Source organism: Pinus tabuliformis, chromosome 6, assembly GCF_031772625.1.
Source record: "Pinus tabuliformis cultivar Carrire ecotype Pingquan chromosome 6, CPIR1, whole genome shotgun sequence".
Taxonomy (NCBI): Eukaryota; Viridiplantae; Streptophyta; class Pinopsida; order Pinales; family Pinaceae; genus Pinus; species Pinus tabuliformis.
Window position 1 is genome coordinate 1,051,772,851 of NC_142292.1, and position 17,530 is coordinate 1,051,790,380.

A 17,530-nucleotide genomic window follows, 5' to 3' on the forward strand; every position below is an offset into this window, starting at 1 on the left:
CGCGAGTGGTTTATATCCTCGCTCCTACCCCACCTAAGGATTTCTTATCACAGCAGAAGATAGGGACTCAGGCAGAAGCCCTGGAAATCGTGATGAGATTGCATGAAATGCTTATTCACGATGTGTCTTTGGGAGTTCAACAAATTCACTCGTAGTTACAGAACCTCTGCTTCAAATTGCAGAGCTTGAAGAAAGAAAAAGAGGCTAGGCTGGAGATGGACAAGGAATTTTGGTGCCGCAAGTGTAAGAGCTAGGGAAATGATAAAGATCACTAACCTATCTTCGCAAATTATATCATGGGGGGGTACCAATTCCCCTGAGGCAGGAAGCTCCAACAGGACCAAGTACAGGACCCGCGCTATGGTGCGCTATGTGTTAGGTGGCCGAAAAAAACCTAAAAGATAATTATCATTTTCTGCAAAAGTTTGTGCATACACCACAACAACTATTATGCTATTTCTACAAATCGATGGGCCAAGATGAGTGCCACTGTCGTAGCTATGAATTGATGATGGAAAGGACACTTGTATATTGAATGCAAGAAAAAACTTGACCACCGGATCGGGGCACTGGGGGAGTGCACAGAGGATATCAAGGGCGCAGACAAGGCCAAGGAGGAGGAGGACCTAGTAGAGGTCGTGGATAGGTTATTTTGTATAATTTCAAGATGCCAGGGCACTATGTGCAGGAGTGTCAGAACCAGATGCAACCATTGTGTTAATACTACACTTAGCTCAACCATACAATAGAAGAATGCCCTGTGTTGATAGCCAAGATGCAGGAGAAGAAGACACAACCTCAGTGCCCTACACAGAACTTACAGATGATGAGGGTTGAGCCCCCCGAGGAGGATCCCAATGTGAATATCGTACTGAGAAGCAGAATCATGATTGGTGATGATAAAGGAATCTAACTTGAAGAGAATGGGTAGGTCCATAAGGCCTAAGAAAATGAAGTTGACTTCGATCTAGAACCTACGAAGGAAACGTTTATGCGGGCGAAGAAAATCTTCGTTGAGGAATCTACTTCAAGAAGTCAGGGCAAACTACCAGAAACTAGCGTGGCCACAGAGATTGATCCTTTGTGCTCACCACATTCTTGGAGACCTATATGAAACTGTTGCATGATAGCAAGGCTATGAAGGGGCTACAGGAGTTGATAAACAAGTGTCCTAGTAAGGAAAATGTTCCTGATGGACACCTTGTAGTTAGAAAAATTGGAAAACATAAGAAAAGAATAGGGCGTGAGATGAGGCTCACTGCGTAGATAGAAGACTATGAGATGGACTAGGTTATTTTGGATCTGGGGTCTGATGCGAACATTTTTCCTAAATAGACATGGGAGAGAATGGAAAGACCTGTGCTACAATGGTCTCTGATTCAACTAAGGATGGTGAACCAGGAGAATATTATCCCTATGGACGACTACATGGAATTACATAGACATAGAAGGTGCAAATGCGCTGGCTAATTTTGAAGTGATAGAAATTGTTGATGACAACAATCCATACCCCGCACTCTTTGGAATTTATTGCGCTAGATTTGATATGAATGGGGTCATAAACTTGAAAAAGTGGACAATGTCGTTTGAAAGGAAATTGCTTCGCGTTATAGTACCGTTGGACCCTTTAGAAGGATTGCGCTATACTGAACCATTCCATGACTATGAAGAAAGTGATCATGACTTGGATAAGATTTAAAAAATAATAGCGTGAGACCAAGACTAGATTAATCCAATAATTGATGGACAGATTGCATGGGACCACGAAAGCTCCTGTACCTCGGATTCAGATGAGGAGTTGGAGCACTAGAAGAATAGGCTACATGAAGTATCTACACTGCGCTGCAACATGATGACTAAATCACTACACTGTGTGTCGTCAGAGGTAAGAAATTTACCCTATTATGATGGTTTAAGTGATGTAGATAAATTTTTGGATGCCTTTGAAAGAGAAGTCCCTGAGGATCATTGCTTCCAAGTGCTAGATTTTGCATTGCATGCTACGTCTGCACGGTGGTGGGGTACACACAAGGAAAACTTTTATGAATGGAGCGAGTATCGAAGAATGATTAGTTTGTGATTTGGTCGTCCTAAAGTGTGATTAATTGAAAAATGTGATGGGAGAAATGATACATGCGATCATTTGGAAAAATGGACTAAAGACTGTGGAACAGAGCCACAGCCAAAGTGGGTGCACTTATTCTGTCATACTTTGGATATAATCCCTATGAATTGGTACCTGGAAACTGAGCTCTGCCATGGCACTGCAAAGTGGGATATATTAAGGGAAATTTTCTTAATGACCTTCAGTTTTGAATATGGGTTCGAAAGCATTGATGAAGCTCTGCAGGAGGTTAAGGCCGCGATCTTCAGAATTCAGCAAGATCCTTTGGAGTTGGTTAAACCAGATTGGAGCACCCATCTATGCCATGTGCTGGATGATATAATGTGACTGCTGAGGGGGAGGATGAAGATCCAAGAAATATTAATATCCCAGAGGCTGAAGGCCACTGCAAGGTCAAAGGTCTACAAATAGAAAATCCATACATCACCACGCTGTTGAAAACTAGGCAAGTGAACATTGGTATTGAAGAAAAACCAAAATCTGTGAAGTTGGAGATTACTAGGATGGTGCCATAGTGGATAAAGTTGTTGATTTACTCCACGAGTACCAAGATAATTTTCCTACAAAATTTTTGGACTTAAAAGGCATCATAGGTGACTTGGGTGTGATGAAAATTACCTTAAAGCTGAACATCAAGCCTATTAAGCAGAGGCCATATCGCCTTAATCCCAAATACAAGGAAAAGGTCCACTTGGAGTTAGACAAGATTCTTGAGGCGGGCATTATCGAACTTGTGGAGGAATCTGATTCGGTGAGCCCGATGGTGGTTCAAGAAAAGAAGTAGAAGGGAGAAATAAGGATTTGCGTAGATCTTAGAAAGTTGAACGATGCCTACACCCATGATCCTTTTCTGACATTGTCTACAAATGAGGTATTGGACAATGTTAGAGGGCAGGAAGCCTACTTGTTCACTGATGGATTCTTTGGGTACCACCAGATTAATATCGCACTAGAAGATAGGAGAAAAACAACCTTCACGATAGAATGGGGTTGTTTCCAGTATACGGTGATGCCATTTGGACTAAAGAATGCATCGGCGATATTATCCCATGTAGTCATCGCAGTGTTCAAAGAATTCATTCACAAGTTCTTGGAGGTGTATTTTGATGACTAGACAGTGTTTAGGTTAGTAAAGATCCATGTAGCCAATCTACACCTAATGTTGGATACGTGCTGAAGATATCAGCTTGTGCTGAACCTGAAGAAGTGCTTATTCTGTGTCCCCTTTTGGATTTTGCTGGGTCATGTGGTGTGCAAGCAAGGACTAATGGTGGACCCTACCAAGATCATGGTAATAGTCAATTTGGAGGCCCTGACGAGTGTCAAATAGTTACGCACAATGCTGGGCCATACTAGATATTATCGAAAGTTCATCAAGGCTTACCGCGCCTATGGAGAAGTTGTTGAAGAAGGACGCTACATTATTTTGGGATGAAGAATGTCAGTAGTATGGATGTATTGAAAGAAGGGATGGTCACTACATCGATCTTGGTCTTCCCAGATTGGAAGAAGGAATTCCATGTGCACATTAATGCTGCATGTATTGTGTTGGGAGAAGTGTTGACATAGGCCGACGAAGGAGAGATGGATCACAATATAGCCTTCATGAGAAGGAAATTATCAAAGGCTGAGAATAATTACTCAATGACAGAGTGCGAAGGATTGGCTGTGGTATACGTGCTTCAAAAGTTCAGACACTATCTGTTGGGCAGACATTTCAAGATGTACACAGATCATTCTGCCTTGAAATACCTGGTCAATAAGTTTGTGTTGGGGGGGGAAATATGCAGATGGCTGTTGTTATTTCAAGAATATGACTTTGAGGTAATTGTGAAACCAGGAAGGTTGAATGCAGGGCCTGATCATTTGTCATGAATTGAAACAGGCAAAGAGCCTACTAATTTGGAGGAAGGGTTGCCCGATGCGCAGCTATTTGCGGTGCACATAGAAGATAACCATTTTTCCAATATTATCCACTTTTTGACTACAGGGACAGCTCCCGAAGGATACACCAGCCAGAAAAAGAAAGGGGTAGTACTACACACAACAGATTTCTTAATAATTGCAGGACATTTATATAAGATGGGTGCTGATGAGATATTGCGACAGTATGTCCCTAATTTCGAATGAAGTAGAATCCTAGTTGAAGCTCATGGAGGGGCTATAGGAGGACATTATGCAGGAAAGGCAAAAGTGCAGAAGATTTTGTGCTCGGGGTTGTGGTGGCCTACACTACATAAATATTCTAATGGATATTGTAGGGCATGTGATGCATGTCAAAGAATGGGCAAACCATCGCATAGGGGCGAGCTACCACTAAACCCTCATGTCTCATTATAGACATTTGAGAAAAGGGTAATTGAATTTGTAGGACTGATTTAGCCTCCAGGAAAAAATACAAGTACGCGCTATATCATCACTGTGATAGAGTACCTAACCAGATGGGTGGAAGCACAACCAGTGAAGGATTGTTCGGGGGCCACAACAACAAAGTTCTTATTTGAGTACATGTTAATAAAATATGGCTGCCCAAAAGTATTGATGAGTGATTACGGTACGCACTTCCTCAATGAAACAATTAGTGTGATGACTGAAGAGTTCCAGGTTTATCATTAGAAAAGCACACCATATCATCCACAAGATAATGGGACAGTTGAGGCCTTTAAGAAGATCTTGGAGAATGCGCTGACAAAGATTTGCAACGCGCAGCGAAATGATTGGGACATGCACGTACCAGCAGTACTGTGGGCATACAAGACTACTTGCAAAAAGCTAACAGGCCAGACACCTTTCTGACTGGTCTATGGCATAGAAGTTGTGATGCCTATGGAATATATTGTTCCTAGTCTATGCATAACAACTTTCATAGGGATGGTGGATTGCAGAGCCTTGGAAGAGGGCCTCCCACAACTAAGGGAGCTCGAAGAAGACAGATTCTTAGCTAGATTCCATCAGCAAGTGCAAAAGAAGTGTGAAAAAGCATGGCATGATTGACACATCAAGCTGCACATATTTAAGGTAAATGACTTGGTTTTATTATATGATAGTAAGTTCGTTAATTTTCCAGGAAAGTTTCAAATGCACTGGCTGGGGCCATATTTCATCAAATAAATTACAAATGGAGGTGCAGTTTAGCTCGTGAAGCTGAATGGAGAACCTTTTTCGCGAAGGGTGAATAGAAGTGAGTTGAATCCATGTACAGGAGATCCATCTCAATGACTATTTGATGACAGGACAGTCTTAGTACTCCAGGCAGCTACAAGGGAGCGCGGGACTATAAACTACACTGCTTGATTTGAGGAACTACGAGACAAGGGGGTTGCGCGCAAAAGGGAGACATCATAGTATTAGAGGCTGCGTGAAGGGAGCTGCACTATGAAAAGAGATACCATGCAGCATAGCCAAAAAGTGACCGTTAGAGTCACTATTCATGATTTGATAGCCAAGAGACGATTAAGAGGAGTAGGCGGGCAACATTTACAGCTAAAATATTTGAAGATTTGCCGCCAAACCAACATTAATGATCACATTGTGGCATGAATGGTTGGATTTGAATTCAAAATCCCCTATAAATTATGCATGCCAATCCAAAAACGAACACTTTCCACACTTAGAATTTTTTAGCTGAGTTGTCTGTTGCTTATGATCCGCTCATTCTTTGAGGATTTGGTCGTGAGCCTTGCATTTGCCAATTTGCCCGAGTTAAATAAGAAATTTATCCTACAAAACATGTTGGGTCCGAGCCCTGATCAAACTATGAGCACTGGGGAAGACATTGCATCCAAAGGAGCTGCTCTAGAGGTGGTGAGCATGGAAGTTCTAGCTCTTGTGCCTACAGCATCGAAGTCGGCTAGGCCAAAGCCCACCCCTATTAAAGAGACAAAGAAGCCAAAGAAATACAAGCAAAAGAGGTCGGTGCTAGTGCACGAGTCACCCAGGAAACATACTGCCACCCAGAAGCAGAAGAAGGCCAAGAAGCCTGAGAAGGTTGTGGATTTGGAAGCTAAACACGACACTAAGGATATAGACACTAAGGGAGTGAAGCCCATCACCAAATTTCTAGAATATATCCCTTCATGAAAAGGGAAGGTGAAGGTCTCCAAGGACCTAGACTCGGACAAGTTCCTCATTCGCATGCCTCTATTACTGGAGAATATAACTTTTGAAGGACTATGCCTTCCATGAGTTCCCCTGTTAAAAATGGAGGATTGGGACCTGGCTGACCACGAGCTGTTCCCTCACCTTGCAACATAAAATTATATGAGGCTCATGCATTACCTAGACTCAGGTGTCACTGAGTTGGAGATAGTTGAATGGATCGTGGAGTGGAGAACTCTGGGTTGTTGAACCTGTTGTGGGTGCCCCACTACCACCACACTAATATTAACACCACCTGTGTGCAACAGTTACTTACTCTAGTGCATGATGGGTGTTTATGGCTCTACACCCCTATACCCATCACGGATATGCTCATCCACATGATCATGCACCTGTCGCATGAGGGTTTGAATTTGGCCAAGGAGTTTGGTGGAAAGACAAGCATGAGAGACTTGGTAGAGAAGATGAAAAAGAAGTTTGAGCTTATTAAGAAGTCGTGTGGCTATTCAATCACGCTCATCAACGATCTTGCAGTTAAGATTGCCACCCAAATACTTGCTGGAAAGGTTATGATAAAGTGTTGCGTGGACGACGTTCCGGCACCTGTGATATCGTTAGCTGCACAATGCGCGGAGGGCATGCAGTTTAAATGATCACGGTATTTATGCAGTGAATTTCTTGCAAATTGTTGCAAGGTCCAAGATGAGAGCAAGCCCTTCCACTACATGTGGCTACTGCTCTGCATCATGCTAGTCGCATGGGATCTACCAGAGGATAGGAAGTTTCCTCCATTGAAGGAAGGATTTCCAGATGCCACGCAGCTCGTCTTCGTCTGGGCCACAAAGGACCCGCGTGGGTCACATAAATGAAGATTTTTTGGGTGATGATGGAAACAAGCTTCCGCATGGCCATCAACCACCACCCAAGGTTCTCCCCAACCTTGTATGAGAATTTTTTATTCAGGTGGATATTGGTGGCCACCCTCCAATTCCACTTGGACTCTCACCATTGTTTCTTTCAATTGTTCAGTTTCCTTAATTATAGCATAGTTTACTATTTTTAGTAGTTTTTCGGGTCCTAAACTTCTAGAGCCGATTTGAGGCCCTAAACAATGTTTTTTTGGAAATCTATTGCCAATGGTTCTCCTATAAAATCACATTATTCTTTGTAGTCCTCGAAGAGATCTTTCCATTGGGGTATCGTGCGCATCAAATGGAGATAATATGACCAAGTCACGACCCCAGGAAGTTGGTTGTCTAACTAACCCCAATGGGGCCCATAAACTATTGGTGATACATCTCCTTGGGTTAGGTTTTTGGTTGTTTCTGGTTTTCTCTTATTGTTCAATAATAAAAAGGACCTTGAGCCTCATTGTAACGTAGTTCAGAGGCATGTAGCCACTGTTGGGCCTCGTTTTTTATCAAGTTTTGCTTATTAAAATCCACCTAACTTCCATCATTTTCCACTTTATACCATCCCAATATGACCTATTTTGACCTTATTATGCATATTCATGGAAATAAATTATGTTTCTCAATTTTTAGATATTTTTGCAAAAAATGGATTTTAAGTGCATTTTTGGATAGGATCAGAAATTCCCGTGATGGCTCCATTGAACTCATACTTGCAGGACACCTGGGCACGATCCAAGCACATTTATAGAAAGATTGGGAACTAATATTGAATGAATTCCTATTGTTTCGGTCAAACTGAGCTTAAACCGGCCCGGTCAAAGCTGGTCAAATAGGACTAGTCATTCAAGAAATCCCTAGGAAATAGGCCAAAATTAGTGATTTTTTGGATTTTTCCAAATTTTGTGTAACTAAATGGGTGGATTCGACCAAGATAGATGGGATTAAGATAGATAAGGTTGTTAGAGACTTTTAAGTCAAGTTTGTTTATTATTTCTCTATTTAAGCCAAGACTATTGAAGGCTTAAGCATGTAGAATTTATGTAATCTAATTTTGACTCTTTGAAGACTGAAAGTTAATTGAAGAACATGTTTCATTTAAATTTTTTGTTCATGCTTGGTTGATTTACTGAAGTTGTTGTAGTTGAGATTTCTTCAAGTGTGCAAGGCAAGGTTGGAGGACCCCCACACCAAGCTAAGTGCACTTCTTGGTTAAATTTTCATAGTTTTCATAAATTAGTTCTTGTTTCAAATGTATTTAGATGTGTGATGATTGATGAATGGATATTGGTTTAATTCTAATGTACATATGAAGGGACACACATGAATTTAAGTTAAATTCCCCTTCTATTTGATCTTGAACTGAAACTAAATTTCATTCTCCTTTTCTTATTTGAAGTTATTTTTGCATTTCTGGTTTGAAGCAAGAATGTTGAAGAAGGAAAACCTGGTCCTCCTTAGTTAGGAGCCTCTTATTTTACATGTTCTGCATCATAAACCATTGTTAATTAGTGCTTTTGGATTTATCTTCATGGAAAAGTAGCGTAGCGAAGGACAACCAGGTTCTCCTAAGTTAGGAGCCTCATCCCACATATTATTTAAGTGAATTAGAAATTACTTAATTAGAGTTTATATTTGTAATATGCATTTCTTTTAATATTTCTAATTCATCTTCTAAACTTGACTACCATTGGAATCCATAGACTTTGGACATGCTTCTAAGTTCTACAAACCCGGATTGATAGTAAAATAATTGTGTTAATTTACTCAATAAATCGACCCAGCAACCACCACATCTCTTCTCAGAGATAAGGTATCATCGTCGAGCTAGTCTCATTTCCATATTGTTTGTAAGAATATTTCATTATTTGATATTAATCAAAGGAAATGTTAATTCTCTTGCATCTCTGTATTTATGGTTATATCTGTAATTTGTTGCATTCATGTTTAAATTCAGATCAAGCTGTCTGCGTATGCTGAGTTCAAGGAAGATTTGCACCACGTCTAAATTCAAGCACGGAAGGACCCGCAACAGAAGTGGTTCAATTTGCAGTATTTGGTCACCGCTGATGCCATACAGGAAGTGATCAAGTGTTGGCTGGTAGGTTGGCACACCCCATCCGACTTAGATGCAGGCACTAGCAAAGGCACGGGGAGCTCTATTGAGAAGAAGTGGAAGGATGCAACAAAATAGGTGACACAAAAGTTGGCCATGCAGTGGAAGAAGGAGGCTGAAGAGAAGGCTCTAATGGAAAAGGAGTGTGCTGCAAAGGAATAAACTAAACAAGAAAAACATGACTCCAAGCAAAGTGGTAAATCCCCTTCGCTCGAAACCAAGGAGGAAGAGCACTATGCATAGGGCGGTGGTAGAGATGAGGGGAAGAGAACCCCATTTAGGCTAAGGAAGCACAGAGAATAGTAGCAGCTAGATGGTTCCTGCAAGAAGATGAAGTTGGCTAAAGCGCAGATGGATCCCATCACTTTGACAAAGGGCAATCTCGACAAGATCAGTGACAAGGTGTGCAACACTACAACCGAACTGTTACAGCAATTCAAGCAATAGTACATGCAATCATTGGGAAATGTCCAGAAGGATCTACGTGAACTGTAGATCCAAACTAGCCGAATACAGGTGGGCGCAGGTCAAGTGAGCGCCACACAGACGAGCCTAGCACCAGGGACAAGTCAGGCTGCAGAACTAGTAAGGACAGTGGACCTTCGAACAGTTGCTCTACCAGAAGGGTCCATAAGTGCAGAATCTATCAATGACAAGATCATCATTAGCACCCTTAAGAACATCGGCCTAAATGTTGCAGTGCTCCTTAATGAATTTCTTCATGCGCTACAGGAAAGACTGATAACAGAATTGAGAGCTCGGGAGCAATGTGCTCTTAGTTTAATCAGCAAGCACTGGGTGAAAAATGAAAAAATGTTTGCTGAGAATATAGAGGCCCTCAAAGAAAGGGATACTATCTAGGCATAGAGCTCCTAGCTGGAGACCGTGGTTGTGGAGGCGTGCAGAACAATGTTGAAGTTACACATACCTGCAGACGCACAACTAGAGGCCAAGATCCGAAAACTCATTGCAGGCATCCACGAGGCAAAGGCAGACATAGCGCAAGTTCAATTTGAACTCAACATGGAAATCATGGAGCTACACTTCAAATCACAGCTTTCGACTCCGCTTGAGGTTAGGGAACAATGTGGAGCCACTATCAAGGAAGGGATGGCTACAGTGGATGCTGCAGTCATTGACTACACAACCTTATTTGAACATGCGATGGAGTTGGTGACGACATTTTAGGAAGACTGCAACCTACAGATATTGAATACAAAGATTCACGAGCTCCAAAAATAATATGACAAGGTTAGGGTGACGTCTTGCTCAATTGCTACAATGCAAAACCTCGCCAAGTTGCAGGAGGGGAAGCAGCGCCTCACACAGGTGGAAGCATCTCAGAAGAAAGAGGCAGTTCTTAAGGAAACGTTGGGTCATTGGTTTGAAGAAGCCTACCAAGTATCAACAAACATTTAGGAGAAGCTGACAAACTTGCAGCTCACACAGCAGAATATCAAGCTGGTAAGTGATGGACCATCTATGGAGCAACTTGTTGAACAAGTGAAGCAGGTAGATATACAGAGTGCTATTGAGGTAGTAGTTGCGCAGGTGGAGCTGGGGGATCTTCACAGCAAGATCACCGCACCAACTGAGTGACTCAAGGATGAGTCATGACCTTTGTGTTGGAGGCCTTTTGGGATGGGGTCCCCTGGGTCATTTTTGGGTTAAAAACCCAAGTTTTGATGTAAATTTTGACAAAAATATGTAAAGTCTCCGTGAATTGTGGATGCAGAGTGCGTAGGTAAATAGGAGTCAAAAAGGGATTTTACCCTTGTTTATGTAATATTGAGTCGGTTTTGAGATGTACCCTTGGTCCGCAAACCATGGGATTGTATAAATAGGTGTGTCTTAGAGAGTTTAAGGCAGATCTATGCCTTATCTATGGATACAACGAATGGACTCTTAGAGAGTTAGCGCAAAGAACTAAGTCTTAGAGGAGGAAAAAGGCTCTGCAACTGAGTGTGTAGAGGCCTAGAGTAGTGTCTGCAGCTGCATGGACAGACCCTTGCAACTGAGTGCGTAGGGAAGTTTTGAGTCTGTAACCTCATATTGAAGATCAATAAAGAATACTGTTGGGAAAATTCATGTGTTTTATCTGTTTACCTTTGTTGTTTATGTTTGCGATATATGTTGTGATGAGACACTGCCTTTCTGAAATAATGATGTACTCATGCGTGAATCTACAGGATAGGTATTATTAATTAAACAAAATGCATGTTAAGTATTTACACGAAGGGTATAATACTTTCTGTTATGTTTATTACGCACTTAAGCACATTTGTGTGGATTATGATATGAGGCTAGTCTACAATACACGTAATTAGATAACCTATCTGTTAAAGGTCCACATAAGTCAATCATAGACCTTTGCGGAGTTCTAGAGGCCACTCGAAGGAAACTACAGCGCCAGGCCCTAGGAGATTAGAGATCCACTCGAAGGCAGATCTAGGACATAAAAAGGACATCACACTAATCTCTCGATGTGGAAACTTGGTTCCAACATCCCCCCATACTACTTCAGGTGAGACTTCAGTCCACGCTACATGGGTTGATGCTAAAAGGGCCAGTAGTGTAGGGTTTTGTTTGACACAACTAACTCTGAACCTAGGTTAGGACCCACTAAGCCAATAAAGATCTAGTTAGTTCAGCTACCTTGCCCTATGAAACTATTTTGAAAATCTGAGATAGATCCCTGTTAAGTTTGCAGAATCCATTGCCTAATGTCTCTTCCCTTGCTATTCCAACCAAACCAATTCATAACCAAACTCTAAACTTCCATAACTAGCCTAATATCTCAATATAAACAAATCTAAATCTGAAAGAGAGATCCCTTCTTGAAGCTGGCAAGGCTAGATCCCAACTTCCAAAGTGGTTTTATGGTTACCTCTGCAATTATTTCTCAACTTTATTAAATTATAGAGTGCTAACACCTCTGATAATAAGAAATTATCAATTACCTTGGCCATTCTATCTATCCAAGTATGATGATTCCCCTAGGTAGGGGCTAATTTCACAGGTTCCACATTTGCCAGATTCCACCCTTCAATTTTATTCAAAATTTAATCAACTAGAGGATCCAACCTAGCCATGGGACCCCAAGATTCAGATGTGCCCAGGGAAAAATTTAAGCCACCACCAAGGATGAGGCTTGGGGTATTGAGTAAATATTTTTCAAAATGGCTATCCCAGTGTTACACAAAAATATCGTCACCATGATTATTTGCAGTCAATATGGGTCTATCATCACTTGTACTATCCTCCTAAGCAAGTCTCAGACCTCAGCTCTTCAAATCAAGCTTTGAAAATGAGAGAAAGACATTAAAAATCAATGTAACTTGGGTTCCGCACTTTCTCTCACTGTCACCTGCGGTCCCGCACCTTCTGTGTACAAAAACTGCGGACCTGCCCGCTCTGTCCCTAACGGTGTAGGTGTGGACCCCTATGAAAGTCAAAAGGCACAAGTTTTATCTTAAAAAACTCACTTTGGGTTAATTCTAGAGGTTTCTAGAAGGAATTTTGACATGGATTGTTCGCTCTGAGGTGGTTCATGTATCCCAAAAGAGAAGGAGCTAATCCCTTGATGAGAGGATGTTATAGACATTTTTGTGCCTTACAGCATGAAGCATGAAATGTCCATAATCTAAGGGATCCAAAGTCCCTAAACATGTTGTTCCTACCCCTAGAGGAACAAGGTCAACAAACCACAGCACTAAATATCAGTTCTCCACCTGAAAACACTCAAAAACAAGCTAATTCTGGATCATTTCAACTGCTCCACTGAGCATCTGCGTTGAATGTCAACTGCTCCACTGTGTACCTGCGCTGAATGTCAACTGCAAAGAAGGCTACCTGTGCTGGGCGAGTTTGGCCAAGTGGCACAGTCATTCCTCAAGGTGTCAATGCCCAGGAAGTTTCCAAAATGACACTTGGATCAGAGAATTCGACTGGTGATGAGTAAGAGGGTCTAGATCTCCAAGTGGAAGCAAGAACCTCCAAGTGGACTCAAGAACTGAAGAATAACTGAAGTGGGAGAGGACACTAGTCAGCTTCATGCCAAGCTCAAGCTGACTCATCCTTTCTCCAAAACTCCTATATATAGAGCTCTCTCATGAGGTCTAGGGAGGCTGGAATCTTGTGAATGTAAGGAAGTGTTGTTGGTTTGAGTATAGAACTATTGGGTGATTTGCTTGAAGGAGGTGAAGAGGAGATTTCTTTCTGCTGGGAGGTGATGCTGGATTGGGCCTTTTATGGTTGTATCACTTCCTGAACTTTACTTCTTCCATTAATAAAGCATTTGAGGTTCTTCTATATACATGTGTTTCAATGATGTGTTGCTATACTTGTGTATTTGATTTATTCTAATCCTTGAATCAATTATGAATGTATGCTTCTTGTAGTTTCCCTCTCTTGCCATTTTGCAGGATCTTGTTGTAGTTGGGCCAGTGAAAGAGAAAGGAGCTGGGAGCAAGCAGCAAAGAGAGAAGATTGGATCAATCATTAGCGGAAGACATCGGTTAGTGGATCTCTTTCTCCCCTCTCTTACATCTCATAAAGAAGTAATCTCGAATAGCTTTGCTTTGATTGTTGCTGAGGTACTATCACCCTTAGAGTGGGATAGGGTCATTCTGTATTGGATACTTTTCCCAACAACAAATTGGCGACTCCACTCGGGAGCGTATCTTGTTGGTTGTTTGTGTTTTTTGCTATTCATTTCATAAACACAGGGAGTACCGAATCAAACTGCATTTGGATCTTTCAAATGCAAAGTAGAGGGCAGCTACTCTAGCTCAGTTTCTGGGCATGTTTATGATTTGAAGAGCTGATCCACAAGGACTCTGAATAGCTCTTAGTGATATCTTTTCATCCTCCTTTTCATCCCTTAGTGTGTACTTGATTGATAGCTTCTGATTTGGCCAAAAACTGTGAATTTTTGAGCAATCTGTGACCCGGAAACTGAGAAAAACGAAAGTTTATCTCTTCAGTGCAGGCACTGTGAAGGTAGTCTGCATTTCAGCGCAGTTCCCGAAGGGGCTACCTGCGCTGAAGGTCAAACTGACAGTGTACTACCTGCGCTGAACCAGTTTTGCCTTGTGCAACTGGAGTTCCCTGCTGTTTGTTGCCCTGTTTTCACCCCTGTTTTTGCAGCCTGTTATCAGTCAATGTACCTATCTGAAACCATATTTCCTTGCCACTATTCCGCCTCGGTTGTATAAAGAAACTGTATTTGTTCTTTGTGTATTTCTTATATCATTTGCAGTTTCCCATAACGAAAGTGAACTAGTCTTGCTGTGGCCTCTTAGATCTAGACCTGTGATAAAGTGTCGTTTTGATCTTAAGAGTTAGTTTGTTTGCCATTCATAGCTGATTGAGCTTTTGCTTTCGTCATATGGTTTGAATTTATATATTTCTAGTGTCGAAACAAGTAAATCTTAATGTGTCTTTTGATTTTGGAAAACCTTGTTTACTTTCACTTGAAATTGAATTCAAAGTTATACAACAGCTTTCTTTTTGTAGTACATCAACATTAAGAAAGAGAAAAGAAATACCTGCATTGTGCATTTTGCATTTGATAAGTTTGCATGTTCATTTAGGAAAAAGTGCATTAGTGTGTGCTCTTGGATCTGTGTGAAAAGATGATGTCTTTCTTTTCCCTCAGTAGTTAGGATTTTCAAAGTTAAAAGATTGGAAAAGCTTGCTTCTCATCTTAGACTGCATTTAGGAATTTGTATCATACATCTCGTGGTGAACCTTGAAAGGCAAACTTTAAAAAGATCAACTTAAAATATATTGAATGAACCTAACAACGCTTTGAAACATAACGCAAACACATAGAGGTCTAAGCTAGAGACGTGTTCCGGCGTCGTTAAACGTGATATCTTAGCGTTGAGTGGTTGGGTGATTCCTCCACGGTGAAGCGATAAGTATCAATACGGACTTGTGCTCCCACGTACCGTCGCGTATATATTGGGAGACCCCTATAGGCATATATCTTTTATCCTTAGGAAGCCGTGTCCACCGCCCTATTGATCGTAATGCAGTGGACACAGCATTCATGAAGATCGACCACCCGTACCGTAAAACGTATTCTGTGGTTTTGCGAAAGGTTTGGCACACCCTCTGCCTAGATCTCCAGAGTAGTTTCTTTTGGCCTTTTTCAAACTCTATAACTGAAAAAGTCCATCCGAGCATTTTTCACTTCTTGCTCATTAAAACATCGAAGGATACTAGAGTCATCTTTAGCTTTTTCTCGACTCTTAAAAAGTGAAAAAGCAAGTTGTGTCTAAAAGCATCTAATAAAATTCATTCAATTCGGAAACACAAATTTCCCCTTTTAATATTTTGGTTGATCGAGTAATCCGCAATCGTGGAAGAAACTCAATTGAAACCCTGTCGTTCGCGGAGGCTTACGAGTCAACCGTCTTTGTCTCCGGAATCGAAAACAGTACGGACAAAGCGAACTCGTTTAACCGGTTCAAAATCTCCTATAAAAGTTAGAACAAGTGTTCCAACTGCATCTGAGGTTCCGGTTACTCCAAACATTTCTGGAAACCCTGCCTCTATAGAAGAAGTTCAACAGCCACAGAAGGACAGTAATACTGATCCTAGTCTGGGGGCAAATACTTGCATAACTGAACCAGTTCCATCTGTAACCGGTCCAGAGAGTTTTGTTCCTCAAACAACTGTCGCTGTCGAAACAACCACTTCTTCGGCACCAGAAATATTTTACGGACATGATGGTCTTCCTCTTCCACCGGGTTTGATTGCGATAGAGGAAATTGCATAGGATCCGCAAGCAAGTACTCCAACCCATTTTGGAGTTGGGGTCACTCTATTTCCTTCATCAGAAGTTAATCCACCACAAGTGGAAGTTCCTGTAGAATCGCTAGGCAATCTATTGGATAGATTTAAAATGTCTGAACAACCGTCATCATCTAGGACTGTGTCAAATGACACAGCGACAGCAGAAGCCCCTGCCGTCACTCCGACAATGTTTGCCGGCATACCAGCTGTCCCGACTAGCTCACAACAGCTAGAAGGAGTCCACCAAGGGACTATTTCGACAGTATGGTCTGTTCCAGTTTGTTCATCCGGAGTAATACTCGGCAACTCTTATGTTGAGACTCGCCAAATTGATCCATTTGGAGGTCAATTTGGGCAATCCAGTCCCCAAGGACAATCAATCCCCTTGAGTTCCGGATTGCTACCGTATGGGGGGCAATATGCCCTTTCATTACCCCCTCCGGGAGGGTACCCATACGTGAGTTCACAACAATATTCAGGTTATACTGGAATTGCATCAAGTAGTTGGGTACCTATGTTACCCCAACAACCAAGGGTTGTATATTCTATGCAACAGTGTGTACCTGTGACGAACATCCCAACCACACCGGCTATTGTAACGGTGTCACAAGTTCAAGCGATACCTGTTGCATGTCAACCTCAGATTTCTCAGGTTGTAATGCAACAGCCACTTGACCATGGGTCACAACCACAATCGCCAACTGGTAGGGCGACACAGGTCCAAACGGGTACAATTACCCCACACCTTGGTCCAACGGTTAGCATAGCACAACAAAACATGGCTTCACAACCGTGGCTTGTGCAATACCAGCAACCGCAATTCCAGCAAGTATACCAAGGTTCTGAGCAGCAGATCTTTGCGAACAGTGGACAACCGTATATCCAAAATGGTCAAAACCAACCACTTTATAGTGGTCAAGTCCACCAACCGTATCAGTCATACCAACATCAATTACATTATGCTGGTATGCAAAGACCCACTACTCAAGCGATTCCATCGTACCCTGGTTACGCTTCGCCTAACATGAATCAACAGTTACCATTCGTGGCAACTTTAGAGTTACCTGATTTGCACCGGTTAACCAACGATCCGATTGCTTATGCCCCTTGGTGGCCAGCGATTCCTCATAAACTTCCATCTGACATTCCTAAATTCAATGGAAATCCGGGTGAAGACCCGTCGAATCACGTGATGACTTTTCATCTGTGGTGTTCGTCGAACACCCTAAACGACGATCCGGTAAGGCTTCGCCTTTTTCAGAGGACATTGACAGGTCCAGTGGCTAAATGGTATATTGAATTGCCAAGAGCCTCTTTCGACAATTTTAGTTCCCTAGCCACGACTTTCTTAACCCATTTTCAATTACCGATAAGGTATGAAACGGGAACAGAAATATTAACCAACTTCAAGCAGACAACTGCCACCGATATATCTGATCATATACATGAGTGGCATCGTCGTCGTAGGATGGTGAA